General features: G+C 37.8%; 1 protein-coding gene across 6 annotated transcripts in view; it reads right to left on the reverse strand.

Moving 5' to 3' along the window:
- The window catches only part of CDK14 (cyclin dependent kinase 14), a 331,737-nt gene that overhangs the window by 33,805 nt on the left and 272,246 nt on the right, over positions 1-25,686 (reverse strand). Inside the window, exon 16 of one of the 6 annotated variants that reach the window (XM_042044159.1) lies at positions 8,210-9,562. The exons of the other annotated variants lie outside the window; for them this stretch is intronic. The gene's annotated coding sequence lies outside the window, so the exon portion shown is untranslated. Of the gene's footprint in view, positions 1-8,209; positions 9,563-25,686 lie in introns of those variants that run through there. 6 annotated transcript variants of the gene reach the window in all.

The raw sequence follows: 25,686 nt of genomic DNA on the forward strand, positions 1-25,686 counted from the left end.
ATGGGCGTGCATTCAAGACGTACACTTCACAGCTGCATTTCAGAACTGGCAAAGCCAGAGTGTAAAAAATGAGAATAGTTTTCTATGAGACAGTTTCAATCTTGATAAAGAAACATCATTTGAAGAATGAAACAGCACTCAGGGACTCCTTTTGAAATTCCTGCCGCTTCTATCTAGAGTCTTGGTTTCAGCTGTTCCCTCCGCCTCTCCATGGGTAAATTTAAGCATCCCATAAACACACATGGTGGGAATGAAGGGCAGGATTGAGGGGAAAAAATGGGACCAACTTCATCCGCATTCCAGAAAAATGGGGAACAAACCAAAAAACAAAGCAATTTACTGTGAAGCTTAGTGGCAGACTGGCAGAGACTGATAGTTACTTAAACATACTGTAAGCAGATTAATAATAATTATTTAATAGGAAGCTGAGTACATTGTACCTACTTTTGTTACAAGCTGTACAGATTGCTACAAGCTGTACAGATTTCTTAGCCTTTTTAGAGTGGATAAAGTAAAAAATTACTATGTGCTAGAAGCTTCTTTCTTTGCTGACAGGAACCAACTACACTTTTGCCCCCTCTTAAACAAACCAGTGTACTTTTCACTCCATAAATCTCATATTACTTCCTTCCTTTTCATTTATTTTGAACCAGAAGGAGGAGTTTCTAACAGAAGTGCTTTATGGCAGCAGGAGGAAAACAGCAAATCAGGATTGAAGGTGCATAAGGAAAGTAAATCAAAAGTAATAAAATCATGGAGATCTAGCAAGGTTTGTGGGGGGAAATGAAGTCAAAGTTGACTGAATCCAGAGCTGAAGAAACATTACACATGAGAAAACACCATTAAAAATAGGCTGCACTCTTAACAGATGAGATGGGAAATGAAGTAATAATTTATAGCAAAGATAGGAAAAAACCTGCCAGGTTTGCAAATTTCAAATGAGATGCAAGTTTGAATAACAAGTGATAATGAAATGCAAGCACACACAATCTTAAGGGTAGAACACCACGGAACAATTTAATTAAAAGGAAAACAATATGCTCTGCAACACAGGATCAGAAATAACATACTGCCTGATGTTTCTGCTCAGCTAACCAGATAGTTATCTATCTGATAGGGCAAGCAATACATTCTGGTGCTTGAAAAATTTTGCATAAAGGTTCAAATTTGACCTGAAAAAATATCAGTAATGACTTAAAACTTTCCAAGTAAGTATTTTCTAAAAACTCTTTCATCTGATTTTAAGTGATGCAAGTATGAAACAAATGGAAAATGTGTGTGGGCATAAGAACTTCAGCTATGCATGTATACTTTTTAAAAGTAGCTTTATTTTCAAAAGCAGAATATGACAAGCATTTACTGTGATAAATATGGCCATTTTTACCCCAGTCCCTAAGAATGGTCATAAAAATATTCACACAGTTTGGCGAGCCTTCTAAAAAGAAAAAAAACCCTCACACCCTAGAAATATCATATATGATATTAAGCAATGCAACAAAAGAGTAGCTTATTTTATATTGAAGGATATTAACTACAGTATGGGGTATTGCAGAAGAAGAAGGTCTGCAGATTTGCAAATGAATTTCATGCATGATTTATAAATGCAAATGTGAGTAGTAGGTGATAATGAAATACAAGCAAGCAAATACACATGGTAGATCAGATACCCTGGGGAGGTGGGGGAAGTGTGCTGCACTAAATGTACTTTTTCAAATGTCAGAATTGGACCCAAATGGCATGAGAAAGCAGCATCTTGATAGAGTGGAATTACAGGAAAATTGCATGTGGGTAACACCAGATGAAGGTAAAGGCAGAGTGAGTGTCAGCAGTTGTGTAAGAAAATACCCTACTAAGGTGTGTTAAAAATAATGGCATTAATCTTAGTCTGAAAAAGGAAATACTGGTTACATTGATCACTAAATTTAGCCAAGATTACCAAACCTCAGGAAAGTCCACAAAAGAAGACAATGTATGTGGATGAATATTAACCTAAGTTAATGGATGTTCCTAATTTACTATGATTAGTAATATACAAATACAATACCCAAGAGATAGATAAGGACAGTAACTCCTCCTGGGGAGCCAGGGCAAAGCAAACACCAAGAGGAGCTTTTTCACTCAAAAATACCTTTGGACACATAGCCCAGGTGCCTGCAAATTTCCTTCCATGTAGCAATGACAGATTGAAGGAACAAATCCGTGCTGTCCTATATTTTGACTGCTTCTGTAGTTAATCAGCTGCTGTTTAAACTGAAGAACTGTGCATCAAGAAACCTTACAAGTGTCTTTTGAAGAATTATGTGGAATTCTTTTGAGGGAGGAACTGGGGTCAGGGTTAAAAATGCACTCACCATATACAACTTTGCCTGACAAGAGAGAAGTGGCATACTTTGATAAGGCTGTTGTCTTACAGAGATTAAAAACCCAGAGAGGGTGAAGTCAGACACAGCTCCATTAAAAAGAAAAAAAAAGAAAAAAAAGGAAAAAAAGAGAAAAAAAAAAGAAAAAAAACCTGTGAACTGTGTTACATGGGTCTGCTTATTTCATCTTGGCTCGGCATCACTGCAGTAGCTGTCTGCTGTTTTCCTACTGTTTTTTAAAGCTGCAATGATTTTTGTTGTTGGTATGCAGAGTTTGATGGCCTTCCAAATTTGTATTTACAATTTAAGACTTAGTCACACAGGGCTCTATTAAAATGCAGATTATTAAAACAGAACACTAATAAAATAAAAGATAAAGAGGTTAATTATCTAAAATTATCTGTAACTTGTAACTTGATGCCTCATAAAGCCTATATGCAGATAAAATGAAAGCTTGGAATTGTTGGGCAACTTTGACAGCTGACTTTTTAGAACAGTTTTCCATCAATTAAAATCATAGATTTACCTGAAATTGAGCCACGTAAGGGCTGGGTATCTGGCTTACTTTCCTTTCATATATTCCATGATGTCTACCTGAAGCAGCTATACCAGCTCAGAGAATTTAGTATAATGTTTTAGGTGGCACATGTAAAGATATATTATAAACAACTAAGCATGAAATGTAAGAACTCCTTAGCATGGATATATGGAATATTTAAGTATTTTTGTACTATGTAACGGACTGCCAGTAGTACCTGGGCACCCAAGATATCCCCAGGATGTTATGAGGGAGGCATTCAGAAAAGAGCTTTCAAAAGAGCTGCATCATGGCCAAACATTTAAAGGGTTAATTACACAGCTGAGTGTCTACTCCATTTACTGATAAGCAGAAAATGTTGTAATTTTTTGGGTTTATGAATTGCTGGTGTCAGTGTGTATCTTTCACACAACAGTGTCTGCCTAGCTCTATCCCTTACATGCTGGGCAGAGACAATCCCTCTCTTGCCTGGAACCCCAGAGCCCTCTAAGCTGCTTGCTCTGTAACCTTGGCAGCTGGGGCTAACACAATTCTTCATTTTTGTTTTTGCAATTGGCCTCTCTAAATAAAAACTACAGAGCCTTGTTACCCAACAACTGAGTGTGAAATCATGACATTGCAATCCCCTACTCTAAGAGTCAATCAATATTTTTCATTACAGATTTGTACAGTAAGGTCAACAAGATGAAAAATGTGCATGGAGCAAAACAGACAAACCAGCAGAGAATTACAAAATCTCTTCCAAGCTGTAAGATTATTTTCTTTGTAATGATATAAAAAATATGCCCTTGATGAAGTTTTTAAATAAAAAATGAAGGAAACCTACATTAGACTGGACACAACAAAGTGATCTGTACAGCCTGCACTGACACATCTTGGTAGTACAATCTGTTTGACATTCAAAAGGTTTACTCTTCCTTTAAAAAAAAATACATCATTGTACATCAAGCAAGTGTAAATATAAGAGATGGGTATAAACTGCTAATTTTTCTGCATGATATTTTCCTTGCATTAAGTAGTAGGAAGGAGGATTAGATAGAGGTACAGGGCTAAGCTGGTACATTTCAGCTTGAGAATCAGGGGCAGTCTGCTCCACAAAGTAGGTGCTACTCTGACCCAACAAGTTTTAGCTCAGTAGTAGACACTGGACCACTCATTTTCCTGAACCACGCTGAAAAGCATGAAGATAGAACCAAAGATACTTGAAATTATTGGTAATGCAAAGGTGGTCACTACAGACTTTTACTAGGCAAACAGGTTTTACTTTATCTTCTACACTTTTGATGGCAGGATAACAATCCCTAACATGAAGCTTCATGATAAATCAGGATAATTTGGTAACAGAAATAAAGACCATACCTGCATTTTAAAAACCTTATTTTTACATAATCAAACATTTGCCTGAAATAATATTTTTCTCCTTTATTTGAAGAGAAACATCACTTTGTACCATCAAATACTCTTACTCCCAGGAATTATGGTTACAGTAAGCCAAATATGTGTTATGTGTTAGATGTGAATCTATTTCAGAGCAGCTACATTACAATGTGAATCAAACCTCATATGTCTGTACACTCTTGGTGAAAAATCATTGTCACTTAATAATACTAATATGAAACCATGGCCTTGATCTGAAGGACAGCCATCACAGAGGGATTTAGAGCGATTTTATAATCCTATTGACTATTTTACCCTAATCAATTTGCTTGCTGAAAGCCCCAAGACCAGTTTTTTTTCTGATAGGAACACCCTTGGAAAGGGTGACTTTATTTTAGGTCTATATTGTTAAACTATTCCTTCTACTGGAAGAGCATCCACTCACTTGTGCAAAGAAGGTCTCACTGCTGGGTAGGAATTTGCCTCTTCCTATGTAACTTCAGTTTTCAGTCTACCTTTCCTAAATCCCAAACAAAAACCTCTGTCCTCCACAACTGTCTTACAGAGTTCAAAAAGCCAAAACACTTTACAAAGACTGAAAAAAAAAGTCACTTTATAATTTACAGATGACCAAAGTTTAACTTAGTTGGTTAGAGCATGGTGTTAATAACACCAAGGTTTTGGGTTCAACCCCCGTACAGGACATTACTGAAAGAGTTGGGCTTGATGGTCCTTGTGGGTCCCTTCCAACTCAGGATATCCTGTGAAGTGTTTATAAATTTAAAATGGCTTTTGCAAACTCAACTGGTCTTTGTGGCTGCAGCAAACAGAAATAACTACGGATTCGAACCACAGCAGGACCAGCCAAGTCTTTCTTGATGTCTAACAATAAGTATAGAGAGTCTCTGGAACAGGCTACCCAGAGGAGGTGGTGGTATCACTATTATTGGATGTTTTTAAAAACAGGTTAGTCAAACATCTGTCAGAATGACACAGATAGAGCTGATTCTGCCTTGGGGAAGGCAGGATAGACTGGATGACCTCTTGAGGCTCTTCCTGCCCTATTTTTTATGATTCAGTGATTCAGCACATAGCTTTGAAACACCCTGGGGCTTGATTCTTTTCTCACCTCATGTTATTTTTAAACTGGTGCAACTTCACTGACTTCGATACAGCTTTTCCTCCCTGTCCTGCAGTAAGTGTGAGGAGAATCAGAACTCACATTTCTTACACAAATGGAGACTGGGTCTACCCTCCCACTGTGCTGCACAGCTGATTTCCTGAGATAAAATTTTCTACCTCTTTAAAGCAGGCAGTATCAGTGATTGAAGTCAACCTTTGTATTATTTTAGTAAAATCTGTGTCCCATTATGTGAAGCAAAGATGAAAAAAATGTTGAGTAGAAACATTCTTTGCAATTTTCAGCAAATGTCAACTTTTTGTCCCAATGTATTTCTCTTTGCGTAGAGATAGAGCTTGGGACTGAGAAAAAGTCCACCTCACCTACAGAAGGAAGGCACAGCAAAGAGGAGGAAAGGAAACAGGAGAGCCAATACTAAGTAGTGCCTCATAACCAAGGACACAATACACGACAGTTGGCTGCAACATCTTGTAGACAGGGTATTCTAAAAATGCTACAGACTGGGCATGGGTTTAGCATGTGAGCTAGTAACTCACATTCCTATCCAGCAATCTCTAAGGACAAAGAAATAGATAAAATATGTCAGAAGTCCCCGAAGCTACACAGCATCTAGAATACTACTTATTTGAAAATGTCAAAGCTATCCACATTCCACATGCAGTCAGCAGGTTTACGCAGAGCTTCAAATACCCAGAAAATCTGTAGTCTGTGCCACAGCCAGTGAAATACTATTACACTGCACCAGCTTCAAACAGAGGAATGACAGAAAATACAGTCCATACTGACTAATTTGTTCTTTGGCTATCATCATCCATAGAAGTTACCTATCAAGGGACATCACCACCTCTCTTGTGGCATTCACATATATATATATATATATATAAAATATTTCAAAAGTATTTTCTGCTCATTTGATTTTGTTTTTAATGGATAATAAATTGTCTACTTATTTTTTTGTGTGTATGAATGAATGACATTCAACACCAAGCAGAAAACTACGCTTTTCATATATTTAATCTAATTCGAACTCATAATAAAAAATAGAGAAATGGTTCTTGCAAATTTACTGTCTTCATAAAAGATTGACTATAAATATAAATATAAATATAAATATACTTGCAGGTGGATTTTCACTTTCAGAAAATTCGTAGAAATCATAGAAATGAAGATTTTAAAAACTGAGAGACTTCACCTGAAACATGCTGCTCAGGACTACAGCACTTTTTGAGACCTTTGGGAGATCCTATCTTCTGATCAGTTCTAAAGTGGTCACTCCTTTTCTACACTCTCACATCCCACGAACAACTTACGCAAAACTTCATGAAAAAGATGGTGAAGATGCGAATGGAAAAATTCTCATAGGCTGCTAATTCCAGTGGTAATTGAACCTGGCATATTTCCTCTGTTCTGGTCTAACTGGGATTTGAATATTTGTTTCCCTCAAGTAAAGGTTGTGAAATCCCCTGAAACACAAAACTATGATGAAAAGGTCCCTAGTGTGCAAAAGAGATTTCATCTACTTGTGCAGTGCTTTGAGATTTGATTCTTCACTTAAGAGTACCAGATTTCCTTGGGATGATGAAACACTGTATAAAACCCCAAGGAACATGGAAAGGTTTGACTCCCACTTCTGGATTCCTTTCATTAAGAAAATGGTATCTGCAGATTTGGTGGGAGATGGCAGGGGGTGTAAGTTTTTGGCCTGAGGAGCAGTTAAAAATTAGTGACAGGTTTCAAATATATTCAAAAACATAGTTTATCTATACTCAGAGAAACAATCTTTTGAAGCCCTTTAATGCCAAATCACTCAGACAAACCTGTACAAAGTTTCATGTGACAGCAAAATATACAGCCTTGTCTTTTAAGAAGTCCTCTGTCAAGCAGCCTCCACGGTACATCAGAACATGACTTCTCTGCTTCTGAATTTGAAAGCCTGTTTTGCCCTGTTCCTTTGAAAAGGCCTACTCTGCATCCAAGTTTATCATAAGGTCATCTTCCTTTCTGTGCTTTTTTCTGTCATTACATTTGCTTATCTGTATTAGATTCTGACCCTTTGAGATGGGTGATGGCAATCAGAGATAGCTGCATGGTGTCACGTTAGTTACCACATGCCAGCTCATTTCGAACTTCCCAGCTCTTCCAGAAACGAATACTATTCACTTGAACAGGACCTTTCTTTAACTTGTTTGGTTGGTTGGTTTAGTTTGGTGGGTTTTTGTCCTGGGTTGCAGTGTATTCTATTACCATCCCCATCAGCTGTTAAAATCAGGTGGGGCAGTGTTTCCTTGCCTCCTCCCCCCCAGACTATCTTGCTGTTAATTGCCCATCATTGTCCTGCCGCCTGACTCAGAGATAACTCCCTCCGGACTATCTTCTGTTAATGAGCCTAATCAACACTCTGCCTCATGACTCGTTACCCCATTGTGAGATGCTCCACCCAGAGGGAGGAACCAAGCATCCCATCGTGGATATAAGCTGAGGCTGAACACCAGAGACACCAGGCTTCCCACTGGATTTGCAGAGGACAGGAGCTACACAGCCACCACTGGACTTCCTGAGGAAGAGCAGACTGTTTCACTACAGGATCACTGCTTCAGAGGACTGCAGCCACCATTCTACCAGACTGCTACCACCACCCTGCCTAACAGGGTGTCAGGTTGTACCTTGACTCTGTCAGTTTGACAGTGTTTTCTTTTACCTTTTTTTTCTCCTTTTCTTTAATTTCCATTAAGTTGTTATTCTGACTTGGTGCCTCCCACTGGTTTGTTTTCAAACTAGCACAGTTTTTTATTTTGTTTTCTTTTCTAGCAGTGAACCGTGCACAATGGGCAAGGCTACTGCTCAGCCTGAGTACTAAGTATTCTGGGTACTTTCTGGGGGAAAACCCCCCAAAGTTCGCTGAAGCATCCTGAGTTTGAAATCTTTTTAGTATTATCTTACTGGTCAGCTGCCCAAATCTCTTCATAGGTAAAGACTGAAATATTTGCAATAATAAAGACTTGATAGAGAAATAAAGAGGCAACGAAATGGATATCCTTCTAACTGTGAACCTTCATGACTTAATCAGAGGCATGCTTGTGTATTCTGTTTTTACTCAAGCTTTGTGCACCTCATCCCTTTGGTGCTGGCATATGGTTCTTTAACGTGTCTAAAATGGCATCACTTGCTGTTTACTCATTTAGAGGCTCAAGTCCAATATAGTTAAAACAATGAATACAGCCTCATTAACACAGGAGTTAAAACAGGGCTACCTTGTCTTCTACAGATACAAGGACACTTCTGACAGCATTCTCAAAAAAATGGACAAAAATATTCGCATCTGCCACCTCTCCTGCTCATCAGAAGCAGCTCTTCTTTGCATCAGCGTAGAGGCTTGGACCTTGACTCCCTTCGTTGAAGGAGAGAGATGAGGAAGTGAGCAGTCTTTACACTGGGAACCTAGAAGCAATATTTTCTAGCCCTAAAAATTTGGTTATATTTTTGTAAGACTTCTCACGTAATTAGAGTTAAGAAAGTTCAATAAATCAAATTTACTTCTGTCTCAGTTTTTAGTTCTCAATAATAATATGAATTCCATTAATAATATGCATTCATGGGGTTGTCTGAAACTGTGCATTAACATTACTCCTAAAGCAATATGCTTTTTATCTATATGCTGTTTTCCTATCTATCTGCATAAGGCCCCCAGAATTTCTTTTAAGATATTGCAATTCAATAATTAATCAAGACTCCCTTCTACAAATTAATATGACTGGAGCATTTAAGTATAATTGAACAGGCAGGAATGAATCCTGAATGGAAAAGCCAACCAGTTACCTCAATAAAAACAGATTGTGTGCAGAGGGGGGTAGCAGTCTGCAAAGCTGAACACATGGCCTGAGATCTCTGCATGAAGGAGCATTATTTAATATACTATTGCATGGCACTTAACATGACTGAACTTAGTCCTGCTCTGAGCCAGGGGAGCCTAAGACAAATGTAAAATAATGACATTTCTCTTCCATAATACACAGGACACATTCCTAAACAAAGACCAAAATTTCTAGAGCCAAGGATATAGTAGATTTTTAAACACTGCAGTGTCAAGACCTTATTGTGCACTTCAGGCTAGTGACCAGCCATTTTCTGCAGATAATGAAGAACTTCCTGAGAAGAAGGAAAAACAAAGTCAACAGCAAATACACAGACTGATCATCATGACATAGCAACTATAAAGAAAAGAAAACATGAGATTGTATTGGATCAAGTAGTAGTTGATGGCAAAGATGAAAACACATTACTATGTAAATGTTGTGGCTAGAGGTGAGTTAATAATGGTCTGGCAGGTGTAAGTCATTAGGATTTCTTTGTGGTAGCTGTGTAAATTATACATGGGCCTGCTTTGAGGGAAATCACCTTTTTGCTCTCCTGTAGCTTTTATGCCAAATTAAAAAAATTAAGGAAGCAAGCAGAATTATTCTTGCTTATGTAGCAATTTTGATAAACAGGAAGAAGTCTCATAATTAGATTTAAAAAAATTAATCACATTATGTCAAAATGAATCAATGCAGTCAAGAGTTATGATAGTTCAGTCTGTCCTCTTGCTCCTCAGAAGGCACGCTTTACCTAAGGACTACTGGGGGAAGCCTGGGAAGCTCCATAATAAACACATTAACACGCATTTTGTGAATGCCTGGTGTTATCCAAGTGCTTAAGAATCTCACTAAGTTAAGACATCTGTAGGGATGTTATGCAAAGCTGTCAAAGTGAAGTACAGCCCATATTCAAAAATGCTAATGGGTATTAACCTACATATATTACTAAATAATTAACATGCAACAATCTCTTCACATTTAAAAAAGATACTTTCAAATCTTTCAATCCACTCAGATTAGATTCTGATCTCTTGAGCAAGCAGATTTTTCAGCAACCCCAGACAGAAATCCTTTCTAATTTCCAGGACATCAGGTTTTTCCTATCTGATTCAAGATTATTATCACAATTTAAAAATAAATTATCCAGCAAAATTATTTTAATGTAACCAAGTGTTGGAAGATGATTTTTTTCAGTTAAGAATTCAGGAAAATCTGATTGACAGAAGTATGTGTGACAAGGCTACAAATCCAGCTTTAAAGCTCCTATGATTGAGTGAAAATCGTGATGACCCAGTAGAATCTAGCTCTGTTGTTTCAAATCTGATAAAAACCGCTAAGCTGATGGGTTAACCTTGAACCAGCAGGCTTTATGGTGGTTCCCAGTAACCAGCATGGAGCTACTGTCCTCTCCTCAAATGAGATCAGGTATCCATTCTCAATCCAGACCAAATTTGTGCTTCTGGAAAAGCACAGACCCCATGTCAATGACTGTGGAAGCATAGCATAATTGTAGTAAATGCTGGAAAATCTCTTCATGCAGTAAACAAACCTTTAAGAGTGTTATTAATGAAAATACATGAAAGCCCTTACAATAATTCAGAAATTTATTTCCTGGAATAACAGATTTCCAGTCCTTTAAAAGACAAAATGTAGCACAAAGGAACTCAGATAAATTAACAGTTATTCCATATCTATTTTCTTCATGCCAAATAAAAATAAATTTCACAAAATAGGTAAGGTCTATTTGAACAAAAAACCCCAAACAACTAAAGGGGATTTCTGGTCTCAGAGATACCTAATTTAATATATTTAGGAGGGAATTTCTGTCAGCAGGGAAGTGGAATACAACTTTCACCATCAGAACAGGACTGACCACGTGCACACACTTGAGGCAGGGCTAACACAGAGCATTCTCCCTCTTCCAGACCAGGTATATTCCCATACCTCAAGAAACAGAACAGACCAAATCTTGACTTCAGTAAAGTCTAAATAAATGGCTGCACCTACAGAATCTTAACAGCATCAGCTGGGACTCAGGCTATTCCTTCATAACAAAGAACATAAGAAACACATTTCTGACTACAGCTTTCCAGCAGACAACCCTTTTGTCCAGTGACTCCAAATAGCTCTGGATTCACATGACGTGCACCCAGCACAATACTGTCACTCAAAAAGGAGAAAGAACTACCAGTTAAGTCCAACTCCATGGTTCAAGAAACTCCCTCCTCAACTTATTTTCTCCTTTGGTGCACTCATAGTCTTAAATTTTTTATTACCCAGTAAAATTCACTCTAAAAGAAACAACTCTTAGAATAACAAAATAAAAAGGAAACACATTTCCCTCCCTTAAATCAAAACCGCTGTGCCAGCCTGGAATTCCCTAATGACAACGTGAGCCCAAGACAGAACAATGGCATAGTTGCTTGATAAATCATAGAAAGTGAAATTAATGTTTTATAGATGCGAATGGAAAAGTCTTTCAGGAAACCAAGGTTCTGCCAGGATGTCATTCCAAAACACAACAGAATGAGACACCAGAATACAAATAAAACTGTGCAACATTTCCTATGACCCTTTTGGTGGTCCATCTAAGTCACACGGAGAACTGTATGAAAAGAGAGTGGAACACATTTTTTTAAAATGAACACTGATCCATTTCCCACCTGCTGTGTTATTTCTCAAAGAATGCAACAGGAGAGTTGAAGCTCAGATCTACAACTTTCCAAGTGGAAAGGCAAGTCCATGGCAACACAAATGATACCATTCTGCATGTGTGTGTACCTACTCACAAATGTTTCTCATTCCCCTTCAGCTATACCCCATTGCTCTTGCTCAAAATTCCACAACTCTCAAGGATTTGTTTTTTGCATTGTATCACCAGTGCTGAAGTTTGCACTTCATACACAAATAAGCAGCTCAAGTAACTTTACAATCTTATGTATTCTAACTTTATGAGCTGTCACTGTTTCTTTCAACAATTTTTGCTCAGTGATCAATTAGCCACTGTATAAGCATGGGGAGTCACCATATCCACCCTCCTGTTACTGTCATAAAAAGAAATGACCATTCCTTTATTAATATTTAGCGTTTGATAAAGACAGCTTTTGCTATGTGCTCAAATTTTACTTTGTGTATTACTCTAAAAGACCAGAGTATAGATTTGTCTGGAAACTACTTTTTGCCTTCCAATTATTAAAACCAGTATTTTATTTTAAATTTTATTTTCATTAACTCACTCCCTGTTGACAAAAATGCCCTGCTTAAAGCACATTAAAATAGTGAATCACAAAATGGATGCTCTAATTTACTAAATAAAGTGGAAAAAGTAAAAGACAATGTAATAAAAAGATAAAGCCTTCATAGAGAATTGCAGCAATTATATCTCCACAGCTACAATATAACCCAAAACTTTGCAAACGCTTTGATTATTGAACCATGGCTGAAGTGAATAATTTGGCTTTCACTAAGAAAACAAGCACATTCATTCTCACTACAATGGAGAGAGGCAGTTTTAATTAAACCTTATCAAAAGATGAATAAAGAATAAACTCAATACCCATTCTACAGGATTCTATTTTCATCTGTTTAGTTTAAGCTTGCCATGTTCATGCAATAATTAACCACTGTCCAAGGAATGCTGGAGTTGTGTTAATGTTGGTAAAGATTTAATTAGTTCAATTATCTGGAGACTATTGAAGGCTCAGCATAGTACCAATTTCTTCAGGCTTTATACATACCTCAGATCAAAATATATTAAACTGAAATACAAGTGAACAAAGAAAATTTACTATTTCACTTCAGCTACTGAATGAATGTGTGTTTAATAATTTTATTGCCCTTGTTTTAAAATGAGGTTTCAGAAATAGAATATGTAAGCTGTGACTTACCCAGTCTTCCAGATTAGCTGGTGGGTTTTTTTTTTCCTAAGTCATCTTATATTTTAAACAAAATTAAGTTTACTTTAGAAAAGAAAACCCAATACTTCTTTAAGCAGGAAAAAGTATAGTTCCTTTTACATTTTTTCTCCCCACTGCCTACATATTTTACGTCTTTCAAGGAAAGTGAGGCATTTAAAAAGCATTGAAAGCAGTGACACAGACAACTGTTTCAATCTGTCAGACAGCATGGACAGACAGTAGGGATCATTTTAGAAAATAGAGCGGCCCCCCAGCGGCCTGACCTTCCTGGTGGGAAAGCGAACACAGTGCGGTGCTTGACAAGCTCACCAACAAAGGAGTATATTTAGTGCCCCCAAATTCTGACACGCTTCTCACAGGAAAAAACGCAAACTGGGATGAGGCGTCGTTGACTACGGCTAACAAAGGGTGAGTTCTAATTGGAGATTGCACCATTACTGTGAAACAAAAAGGAAGAGATGAAAAGTGAAAACACCACTTCACTACATGCAGACTGTAAGCGTTGGAGTGAGCCCAGTTCCTATTTTTTAAAACTGTTCAACTCCATATTAGATGCTATCCAACTTGCAAACCCTCTGGATCTGTATGTGCAGCTCCTGCTGCCTTTGGTGGGAACAGAGCCCAGGAATGGGAGCATTAGAAGATTTCCCTCTTTGTGTTACTAAAATATTATCATTAGCTATTCTTTAGAAGGGATGTTTGAATAAACCATGTTCATTTTCCTGTAAGGTTTAAATGACATGTTTATTACTACCATGGTCCGTCCTTTGTTTTCCCAACAGTGTGTTTTGGAGTATGAGTTCTTTATAACCAGTGAAGGCTGCACAAAGATGGCCAGCACATGAGAAGGTCACAGGAGTTTATCTCCTTGAGGAGCTAAACACTGTAGGAGGATGTTATCTTTTTCTTATGAAGCAATAAAAACTTATGAGTTAATACAAAAGTAACTGTTTTGAAATTGCATTCTACATTATAGCCGGGCTGGATTCAAGCTGCTGGTCTCTTTAGGCAGTCATAAACTCCTTTACAGATTGCACTGCTATGCTTCCAATCAGTAAATACCATTTGGTAAATAACCCTTGTGAAACACTGTACCTTATTTTCTACTACTCACTTCAGCTTGAAAAAGGTAAACACTTCAAGGAATAAATTAAACTAATAAGAGAAAATGTGAACTGCACACTGGGTGCCAATTGATGCCTCAATTCAGCTCCCATTTTTACCAAAATTTTATCTCCCCTTCCAGTTTTCTCTAGGGTGGAAGAAAAAAGGGAGATGCTGAAATTCATTCAGGCTTTTCTTGAGTCCAGATGGCAGATAATCCTCAGCAAGCAACAGGATATAGCATATTTTCCATCAACCACCTCCCCTTTCTGACGACTGATTTTTAAGTTGCACCAACAATTTGAGGACTGGAGGTGCCCCATGGCCTACTGATTGAAGACTTGCTTCTGCCTGTGTTTCTGTGAGAATTTATGACAACCGTGTGGGAGAAAATAAGGCTAATAGATGATTAAGTATTTAATGATTCACATCTATCATTCGCTGAAAAAAACCTCAGCTGAAACATCATTGTCTGAGTGAGCTTAAAGAAGCATTTCAGGTTAAAAATACCACCCCAAACAAGTCACAGCATGTATAACTGAGAGTCAAATTTCATCATATGTGGACTCATTTAATAATATTAACAGGATTGTAATTTTTCCCCTTAATTATAACTATTAAGCAACTGTAGAGTAACCACAAATATATCCATACAGGTATATCCAATGTCATATTCTCTGGTATCTTAGAAATTGCTTCATCTTCTTTCCCAGAATTTCACCAAACCTTAAAGACAGTACTGATTTTTACTGGAGAAAATTCAAGCTCTATTCAGGCCAGGATGTTGCTCGCCCTCACATAAAGCATTACTGAGAAACATATGTTGCTTTACAATGACTATTAGTTACAAAGCTTATGAGAAAATGAGCTAAGTATGTACAGACACATTGCTAGAACAAACTATACATTTATATTTATATTTATATTTTATATTTTATATTTATATGATATATATGTGTGTGTATATGTGTACACACACACACACTATTTCCATGAGTATTACTATCTGAATAACTAATTCAGTACTAGCTAAAATCATTAAGGCTATGGCAATCACATGCAAAAAAATTGCAGCAACAAAAAGCAAAAGCCATCTATTTCAGGTGCTATGCTGCTAGACGACCTATTTGGTGCCTAAATATTAATCATATGCCTGAGATGGTGTTCTTTGTCCCATGTGAAAACCTTGGAAGCTGGCAGTATACACTGTAAGTGGATAGTCTTCTAAGGAGGAGTAATTTTCCTGCCACCACCTTTAAATAGTTTTGCCTTTTTTTGAAACACAATTCAGTTATTTTATCTGGAAAAGCTCTAAGGCATGGGCTGGGTCTGCTACAGATTAAGTACAAAAGAGGTTTGAGGCTTCTGGCTCATCTCTCAGGTGAGAAAAAAAACCCCCAGAAAGTACAGAAAAGATCTTAGTAGAAATACAACACTTTACCCCAACTAAATTTCAAAACACTTGTTTTTAGTTGGTGTGAAACTGTCTACTTGTTTAAAAAAGAACTGTGCTGGAGGAGGCAGCAAGATTTTGTCTGCCTCAAACCTGAAGAGTATCTGATTTTTGTGCTCTCTGCATTTTGAGAACATAATTCTCCCCTTTTTCTCCTAGTCTGAAAACTTCTTGTGATATATGAGTTTGGGCAAGAAGTATTGGGGAACTTTGTCTACACCAAAAACGGAACTTTAGGGTATTTTGTGAAGATAATGAAAAGAACTTGTTCAGGTCTGCAGTGTAAGTAATTTTTACCACACAAATTCCTCGCTTTTGTGTTAGCAAAGAGGAATACTTTGAGTTTTTCAGTTTAGGAGATCTTCAAACAGACAACAGTGTGTAAACAATCCCAAAGTACATAACTTTACTAGAACAACCTCCAGTCTGTGTGCAAGGGCTTCAGAAAGGCCCCTTCATCAGATTTCCTTCTGCTCTTCACACTGAACAAAGCTTTGGCTGACAATACCGAAATCTCCTCCTTTATTTGGATTAAACCCCCTTTGCAGGAGAAGTATGCAAATGCTATACGTGTTTCTCTTGCTGAGGCTACTCTAACCCAGCTATCTTTTCACTGTCTATTTTCCCCCAGCAGACCATCCTATCGGCTGACAAGGGGGACCAGCCTTTTAATTCAATCTTTCACAACGCTGACAGTTGGATGCTGGGGCCTGCCATGAACTCTAAAAGGAGCTCATTTAGTCATAATTAACTATTCCCTGCATATTTCCTAAGGTATGGTAATTGTGCTAAAAGCCAACAAGTGAAGCATTCATTCTGGTTTTCTTTTAAACTTTTATTTTTCCACAGCAGCCTCTTTCTCCCCTCCTTCCCCCCAACCCCCCGCCTTTTTTTTTTATTTAATCTTTTCTTGCTTTCTTTTCTTCTTCCTTGGAAACATTTAGAGTAAAGAAAAGGAATGACGGTGGAGATAGGGAGCTGCAGAAAACTGTGATGTGGGCAGTTCAAAAGGCAAAGTCTGCCATACGATACAGGACCCCATGGCAGCACTGAGCTATTCAGCTGGGTAAAACATAAAGAGAAATGAAATGAGTAGAATAGAGCTATGTCATTAATGCAGAATGATGGACATCCTATCTGGGTAACAGGGAGTCATGAATATACATTTCTAATTCCTTAGATATGGTGATAAGTGATCTCTGTTTCCATTAGCACCAGAGTATGTGTATTTGAACAAACTAAAATCTTCAAGTTACGCAGATGTAAAGCACTTTACACACTATTCCTCCCTCCTCCCCACAACACAAACATATACCATGTCCCACTGCATGCAGTGGGATTCTCACAGGGATAAGGTATGATGGATCCAGCTCACGTTTATCATTGTTGAGATGGGAAGCTTTGGGAATCTGACATGGATTATTTACCTTAAAAGGCAACATATGATCTCAAGTCTTCCCTTATCTGCTTTCTGGTTTAGTTTAAAGGAAGGAAGGGTTGACAGCACTCTCTGTTTACTTATAGGCTTTGCACCTGTTGAAATTGTCCTGCCTTTCAGAAAGTTTGGGACCTACTAGACACCTTTCCATCATAAATGTACATAGTGCATATACAAAAGCAAGAGAAAACAAAGCTAAATGTCTTCGCATTCCAACCTCCTTTCCATTTGGATGTGCACCAGGAGCAAAGAAATCACTGGCCTTTGCAAAGAATGCATGACAGGGCCATGTGTGTGCATGTGTGTGCTGGGGGCAGTGTGTTAACACTGCAAATTTAGCAACTGTGCCAAAAGGGCCAGACACAGCACTTCCTTATTCTTATGCAGCATTTTTCCAGAGACAAAAAATGTGATACGGCCTTCCATGAACAAGGTGAGTAGGATTTGTGAACTACAGAATTTATATTCCATGTTTCAGGCATAATGTAACAAAGTCAATAAACAAAGAAAGAGATAAGGAAGAGAGAGGGCAAAACTTCAGACAAGGTCATGTAACAACTCATTTTGCTTATGTTCACATATTAAAGATCCTGTTTTCACTTTTTAGTAGCGTTCATCCATAAATATACTACATTTGCTTTAAACTTGTAAAATATTTAAGAATTAAAAAACTGCATTTTTTTTCATTCAAACACTAGAGTACAAACACTGTTCTGAAAAAAGAATCTTAATGTTGAAGAGTAAGGTGGGTAAAATGTTTCTAAAATCCTTTTTGCCTCCCTTTATTTCTAGACTATATGGAATTTGTGGACCAATACGGTTTTTAATGGCAGGCAAAACCACACTAAGACCCAAGCTGACAGGCTGTTGCTGAAACTCTTAATGATCTGTTTTATCATCATGATCTGGGATTTTGTTTTCTTAGGGGAGGAGGTTCGGGGGTGGGGGATGTTTGTTTAACTTCTGTTCGTTATTGTGATCACAACACACAGTGGATTAACAACAGAAATTTAAAACAGAGCATCTCTCAATAGACATGAGCTGAAAACGGTGATGTTTGTTACCAAGAAACTGTGCTTGTTTCCATGCAAATAAAATAGCTGAGAAACACCACATAGATAAGAAGCTTTGCAGATCTCACCTGGCAGAGCTCCTGCTTTTTGGCCCACAGTTTTCTAGCTGCTCTCAAGCAGTGTTGCTTCCTCCAGGCCAGATCCTGAAGCCCTTTTTTCTACCTCTAATGGTCCTGTAAGGACCCATGTGTTCAGACTGCATTGTGTTTACTTCCTTCCACAGGAACTCATGGAAAGAGAATTAGGTTTCTAAATCACTCTGCTCCATTGAGGCACATTTCAAACATTTTTCTAAATCCCCAGGTGTGCTACAGTTTCTCTGCCCGGCATTTAGGAGTCTGGATGAAGAAGGGAAGACTGTCCTGCCATCTGGTGACATGAGCAGTGCTCTGACTCACTGGCAATTCTCCTACTTTTGGTACCACACAAGCTGGTACAGTAGTTTCCCAGCAAACTGTGAGGTTTGGAGATGATTTTGGGAGAGGACACCCTACACAAGAGAGCAAGTACAGGACTTGAAAATTCTGAAAATCTCAGCTTTTATGTTCTTTGAGGAAAACCAGCAAGGGTTAATGATCAAAAAGCAATGCTCCAGCTACTAAGGAAACCAAAATCAAGACTTATGCACAAAGTTCCTGCTCAAGGATTTTGACAGGGTCAGGTCAAGAAATCTTCAATATGCTCAATCTATCTAAATGTACCTCCCTAAAGGTTTAGTAATATATGTAAATAATTTGTGGGGTGTTTAATGTAGGGGGAAGACTTAGTAAAAACACCCAAAATGGTGTTGAGGCAAAGCCTTAGAAAAGAATTTTGAGAGAAATATCCTTTTACTGCAGCCCAAGTTAACAACACAGATGAAAAAGTTTAAAAAGTGAATGATATCAAAGTCAAGAACTACACACATACATTAAAAAAACGGTATGGCCCAATCCTAGGTTCAATTTACAGATTGTTTTATACTGCTCTATTTAATTTGAAATATAATACATAAAGCAAAAGTTGAAATGTTACCGATTGAACCACATTTCATCAACAGTTGCTCACATTACATAGTTATTTAGATGACCTCAGGGCTCCCTGGATTTTTCCAACACTCTACATATCCACCTTCTAAAAAGACAAAGGCAATTCATACAGAAAGTGTTTTTACACACAAGTAATGATAAAAGGAGCCACTGATGGAATATGGGCCATGTGTTAGAGCTTCTTCTCTCCTGAGAAGGAATTCACAGAGATTGGTAATATCACAGAATAGACACTAGCAAGTTCCAATGATTTCTCAGAAATTTGGGGGAGAAAAGATATAAAAATCAGATGATGAATATGTGATTTTCCCACTCATTGCTTCTGCCTGATCTTCCCTAGAGAGTCAAGGAACAAACCAGTATTTATTTAGAATAGAGAAGTCAGGGTTTGAGTGAATAACAAACAACTGCAGGAATAGTAAGTTTTGAGGGGCAGTAAGGAATTTACTACTAATTCCTTCCTGGCTACTATTCTTCATTTGAATTATCAAGTTCCTAGGAGGTAAGAAAATACTTGTGTCAGTTTTGAAAAAACAGAAGTTGGTTAAAAAATGGGGAGTAACGGTTAAATTCTTTCTTCTGCTTCAGACTACACTTCTTTTTCTTGCCAGAAAATGTAGATATGTGGGAAATATTAGTTATTTAACTATTTTTTCTAATTCTGAGTGATAACTTCTTTGGTCATGAACCTAGGACATACAAAGGTCACTAATCCGTGTCACACACAGTCCTAGAAAAGAGCTTATCTGTACCTGCCAGATTTTCTAGCCAAAATATCCTTCTGCTTATGTCCAAGCAGCTGTTGCCAGATGCAGACAGACACTACAGCTACCACAGGTCCCTCAAACATACCTCAGAGCTAAAATCTAGCACGTCTTTCCAGTGCTGACTGATCCTTGTCTTTACTCCATGGAGCTAAGAGACCTGGAGATCTCCCGGTTTACTCTCTTTTCCCAGCAGAAGCCTAATTTTCAAACTCCATACAAATAATTTAAATGCATATCACTTCCCCTAACAAAATACCAGAGCAGACATTAAGTAATGAATACTTTCTGAACTTTTCGAATTGGTTTCCAGTTTTTTACTTAAATACTTAATACATAAATACTAGTTGGGCATCTGCAGAGCTACCCAGGGTAGGAAAAATTCTACCACAGGATCTGCACAGAGTACATTTTATTCTGATATTTTTCTCTCTTTATTCAGCTTTGCAAAGGACTGAGCCTGTGTGTTCATTAGTGCAGACTACAGCAGCCAGTGTTCATGGTGCCTATCTGAAAGAACTTTACACTAAAAAGGTATCTGGAAGGTAAAGAATGCCCTTTTTTAGTAACTTTTCTTTTTTGCAAACTAGCAGACTGTTAATGCTGAGCTTTTTACATTAAATACAAAACAGAAAACACTCATCTGTAAGGCTCTGTACAAGTATTTTGATTAAGAAAGTCCTTTTAAAAATCTGACTGATTCGCATTTGGTGGAGAAAGGGAAAACCAACAGCCTGTGGTTACTCAATAAAGCAAATGCTAGCTACTCCATTACCAACTTAAAAACTTTGATGGATGGAAGAAAATGAAAGCTGAAAAAAATCATCAAGACTCTGAACAGTAAGGAAACATTCCTCAGCATCCAACCAAGAGACTGCTTAAGCATGAGCTTCAAACTTCTGAGAGAAGTACAAGTTTAACATATAAAAGACAAAATTCCTTAACAAGAAGAGATACAGTTTGCAAAATAGTTCTTCAGGAATCCTTTCAGCTTTTAAGTCTCATTTTCTCAGCCTGACATGGTATTGTTGTGTCTACATCAGTTTTGATAAGGGAGCCAGCCCTACTCCCATTGCAGGCTATGGAATTCTCCCATTGTCTTCAGGAGGAGCAGAGCTAGACACAAAGCTGCACAAAGATGCCATGAGTCTGGCAGGTACCATGATCCCACCTTATTTTCTTAACATTTCTGAAAAAACCTGTGTGTGGGGGGAAAATCTATGCAGTCATTTCTACTGATATGCAATATGCCTTTCATATGAAAATACAGACCAGTGAAGCAAATGAATGGTTAGCAATATTAATAGCCAGGGGCTTGTTAAACTGCCTAGGATGAAGAGTTTGCCTACAATTTTACCACTACAGGGTATCTGGGAGAAGACTAAGCATTTTGTAATGTTGATATTTTATATATGCATTCTTTAAGTCCCTGACAGGCAGCAGACCCTGTAGTCTTCCTTTCAGATTAAATTTTATACAGTAAGCCTGAATGCTTTATTTATTTTTAAATCCATACTTTCTAAGGGTATGTAGTTTTCCTTGGAAATAAAATTATATCATGCAACTGAAATTGCATTCTGATTTTATGCAGTCAGACTAAGCATTAAAAATGAGCTCTTTTATAATTCAGCTTGCGACAGGAACGTCTTTTTACAACAGCAGCTTGCAGAAAACCCCCAACCCCACTTCATCCAGAAGACAAACCACTGCCCCATGTTAATAATGAATGCAACTCATATCTACTGCATTCTGTTAAATTGCTAAAATTGCCCAGATAAACCATTTGAGAGTATGTCAGGTTTAATTAATACAACATGACCTGATCACTTCCACAGTTGGGAAGAAAGAAGTTGGCATTCTTTAAATCCAGAGCTCAACCTGGAGATTATGCTAAATTGCTTCATTCATAGTCCACGCTCCTCCGCACATGTCAGGAGGACAGCATTTGTCCCCTCTAGTGATAAACAAATTATACATGAAATCAATTCCACTTCACAATAATTTTCCCTATTGGGTATTATCTTTCCTCCTCTGCTCCCTCCAGTTAAGCTTGCATCCTGTAACTTGCTAATGAGCTGGGGGCTTTCTGTTCCAGGTGGCACCCCCTGCCTCGAAGTCATGACATTTCCCATTTCGAATGCTGCTGGCATTTTTCGACAGCTCCTGCTAACCAGCCTTTTTGACCTGCACTAAGAGGAACTCATCTGATCGAATGCTCTAACCTGCCAATCACGGCAGCAAATGATCTTCCCAAGGCAGGAGGGGGGAAAAAAAGGGAGAGCAAGAGAGGGGGAGTGAGAGAGGCAGCTAGAGAGAGTGATGGAGCAGGCAAGCAGGCAGCCTCTGCAGCTACCTAATGAGAGTACTTTAAGTCTCTGAGGCAGCTGAAACATTGAAAAACTGGTGGGAAAATTAGGACAGAACTGAATGCCTGGCGCTGTTATTACCGCTTTCTTTACACCCTGAGATCATTTTGAAAGCAATACCTCTGAGATGTGCCATTTTCAAAAGAACAGAAGTTAATTTTACCATATAAATAGAAAACAGATATATTTTTCCCTGCCACCATCAATATGCAAACCTCATAATTCTGCTCTGCCAAATGGTGTTCTTTACAGAATTAATTAGGAGCAGTAAGCTCGTTAAATGAGTATCTTCACCTAGGGATGATTATGAATATTTTTTTGTTGTTGATGTAAGCCATAAATAGCACTTTTAACCTAATTTAAATGCTGGCAACATTTACACCTCCGTATTTACAAATGTCTGCTCACAGATACATAAAACAACAAATACAGTATCTGCAGAGTCTAGATGTCATTTCATGGGCTGAAACCAAGCAGAGTCATGATAATGACTCAGTTGTTTTGATTTTGTTCCTTTTACGATGTGACAGATTACTTAGTGCTGAATCTTTCAAGTACACAAGGACAGATTTAATTGTGTAGATTTTCCTTCCCTCCAGATTATAAACTAACTAGATTTTAATACACATGTAACACACATACTGAACAAAAGATGTATTAAAAGCAATTGTAAAATAAAAATTTCAGAAAGAAAACTTAAATAAAAAGGCTGTGATCGAATTGTTACAACAAAAAAAGCCAGAAAATATAATGCACAATTAGTCTTTATATTAACATCAAAAGAGAGTTACAGAAGTGGCTCTACAGAATTAAAATCTAGGTTACTAATGGCAGAGAATGATCGCCCATAATTACTAATTCAAAATACATACATGGTCCAAAACAACATTAATAATTTATAACAAGACCACAAAATTATGGAAATACCCAATTTTGTTTCCACTTCTTAAAATATCCAAAGATGCTATTCCAGGGCTATTCTTCTACATTAGATATTTTTATTTGAGAATTCAGTATTTTTTCCTGAAGTTTTTGAGTCTTCCTCCTGAGACTTAACAATTAACACTAGGAAGATGTGGGAAACCCATCCATCCTCATCCCAATTATGGGGCAGAATAAATTAATGTAATTTATTAACTGAATTGTAAACAATTGCTACATTTTTAGGCAAGAATCTTCCCACAACTAGGAGTATTCAGTTCACATTTACTTTAATGGGTGTTGCCTTCAGACCCAATTTTGCAGTCGTTGGTGTAGTTTGTTTATTTCATGGAGAATCAGGCAATGTAAGCTACAGACCCAAAATGGCACCACAAAGCTTGTCCTCCACAGAAAAAATTCTGGTATGTGGAATTACTAAAATTATTTTTTTTGTTTACAATTTGGCCAAAAGTAAAATGTTCTGTTAACTCTGAATGCTGCAAATTGGTGCCTGAGAGGCAATGCCTCTCATTAGCTTAGCTGTCTCTCTGGGTTATGGGCTGTGTGTCAGCACTGGAAGCCTCTGCTTTGTCTGGAAACCTCAGTTTCTCCCCTCCAGTGGTTCCACTTTCCTCTTAGACAAAGCCTAACTGAGGAGTCACGTGAGGAAATAATCCTAAAGGAGAGGTGACTGTCCATGGGAGAATAGGGAGAGTTGAGACCTGCTTTTGCCTCCCTCCCAGTCATTGTCAACTAGACTGTTGTCCTCGCCGCATTCAAATGTCATCCCAGACTTTCAGCCCACTGGAACTCAAACGGCCTTTCATGCCTAGACACTTCTTAAGCATGAACAGACCACAAAGACTGTCTAGTGGGAATTGCTTGCTATCCTAATATTAATAATGCAATATAGTACACTTTGGCACAGAGGATTCCATCTTTCGTCTCCTAAATTTATGAGCAAACAAACTGGAAAGACAGATAAACAGCACTGCAACTGAGCACATGCATTCATGCAAATATCACTAATATCTTTCCTACAGCATAAATGACTGTAAAATTACAAACCTCTACACTAAAAATTATTTGAAAATGAATCTTCACAGTACTGTAGGCAAGTTATCATGCATTAGAAATGAACTGAAAACAGGCTCCATACTATGCCATGGTACAGGGAAATATGGTATTGTCCTTCTACAAAAGTTATCCATAACAGTAGTAATGCCTTGTTTTCCTTCTGCCAGATCTGCAGCTGATTTTGCCAATTTAAAAGAAAAAATGTCAATAAATAGTTTAAAAAAAATAATTTCAATAAATATGTAGCCACTAGTTTCACACAGAATGATATAGAGCATATGACTACAGGGAAGAAATCAATATCTCCTAGCAATGGAGGTTTGAAATACTTGTCCTACCAAGTGGAGTATTTAACAATAAAATGTGAAGACCTTCCCCTCTCTGTTCTGCTTCTTTTCTTTCCTTCTTCTTTCCTAAAGAGACTCCTATGATTTTAGAAATCCTAATTATGCCTACTTATTTCCTTATACTTATTTCCAGGCATAGATGCTGTCCTGGTCTATCATTCTCCAGGTTGGACAAGATTTCATCACAACTGGTGTTCAGCTTCCTTAGAAAGACCATCCTTCCCAATTCACTTTCCTCTGTGCCTTAGGTTACCAACTTTGTAAATAAAGAAAGTCAAGAGACCATGCATTCTACTACCTAACACAGTCACAAATAAGTGACTGTATTTCATGTGACAGCAGACATGGTGAGCTGTTACAGTACAGAAACATCATTAAACTATTTTCTAAGCCTTCCATTAAAAACATTTTCTAAGCCTTATGAGTTCCTTGACCAGATGGTGGGTTTCCTTTACTGGGGCATACCTGGGGACCCAAGGGCACAGCTCCTCCATCCTCAGTCCCCAAATGTCACTTAGGTAAGATGGGCAGTTTATACAAAGACAGCCTGGCACTGGACAGCTATTTGCTCAGTTCATTTCACCTGCTATGCAGAGTCCAGAGAATATGGGGGGATTTTCATTATGGTTGAATAGAGGGCAAAATTCAGTCTATAACTTTCATTTCAGATTAATAGAAGTAAGATAACAGATATCACAAGGAGAATGTAGACCAATGCCTGGAGTTTTTCCCTTGTGTGTTATATTTAGGGTATATTCCAGCAGTGTGGTGATCTTATTCTTCAATATTAAGTAAAGCACAGCTGGAAGAGTCTCATTGTTCCGGTTTGGCCAAATTTAGAAATATATATATATACTCTGAGAGGAGGCACAACCACCCGTCCCCCACCAGGTTCGGGAAAAAAAAATAAATTTTCCTCGAAGGAAAG

Source organism: Corvus kubaryi, unplaced genomic scaffold (genome assembly GCF_017639235.1).
Source record: "Corvus kubaryi isolate FWS band 111438036 unplaced genomic scaffold, C.kubaryi_AGA036_p1.0 37398, whole genome shotgun sequence".
NCBI classification, from domain to species: domain Eukaryota; kingdom Metazoa; phylum Chordata; class Aves; order Passeriformes; family Corvidae; genus Corvus; species Corvus kubaryi.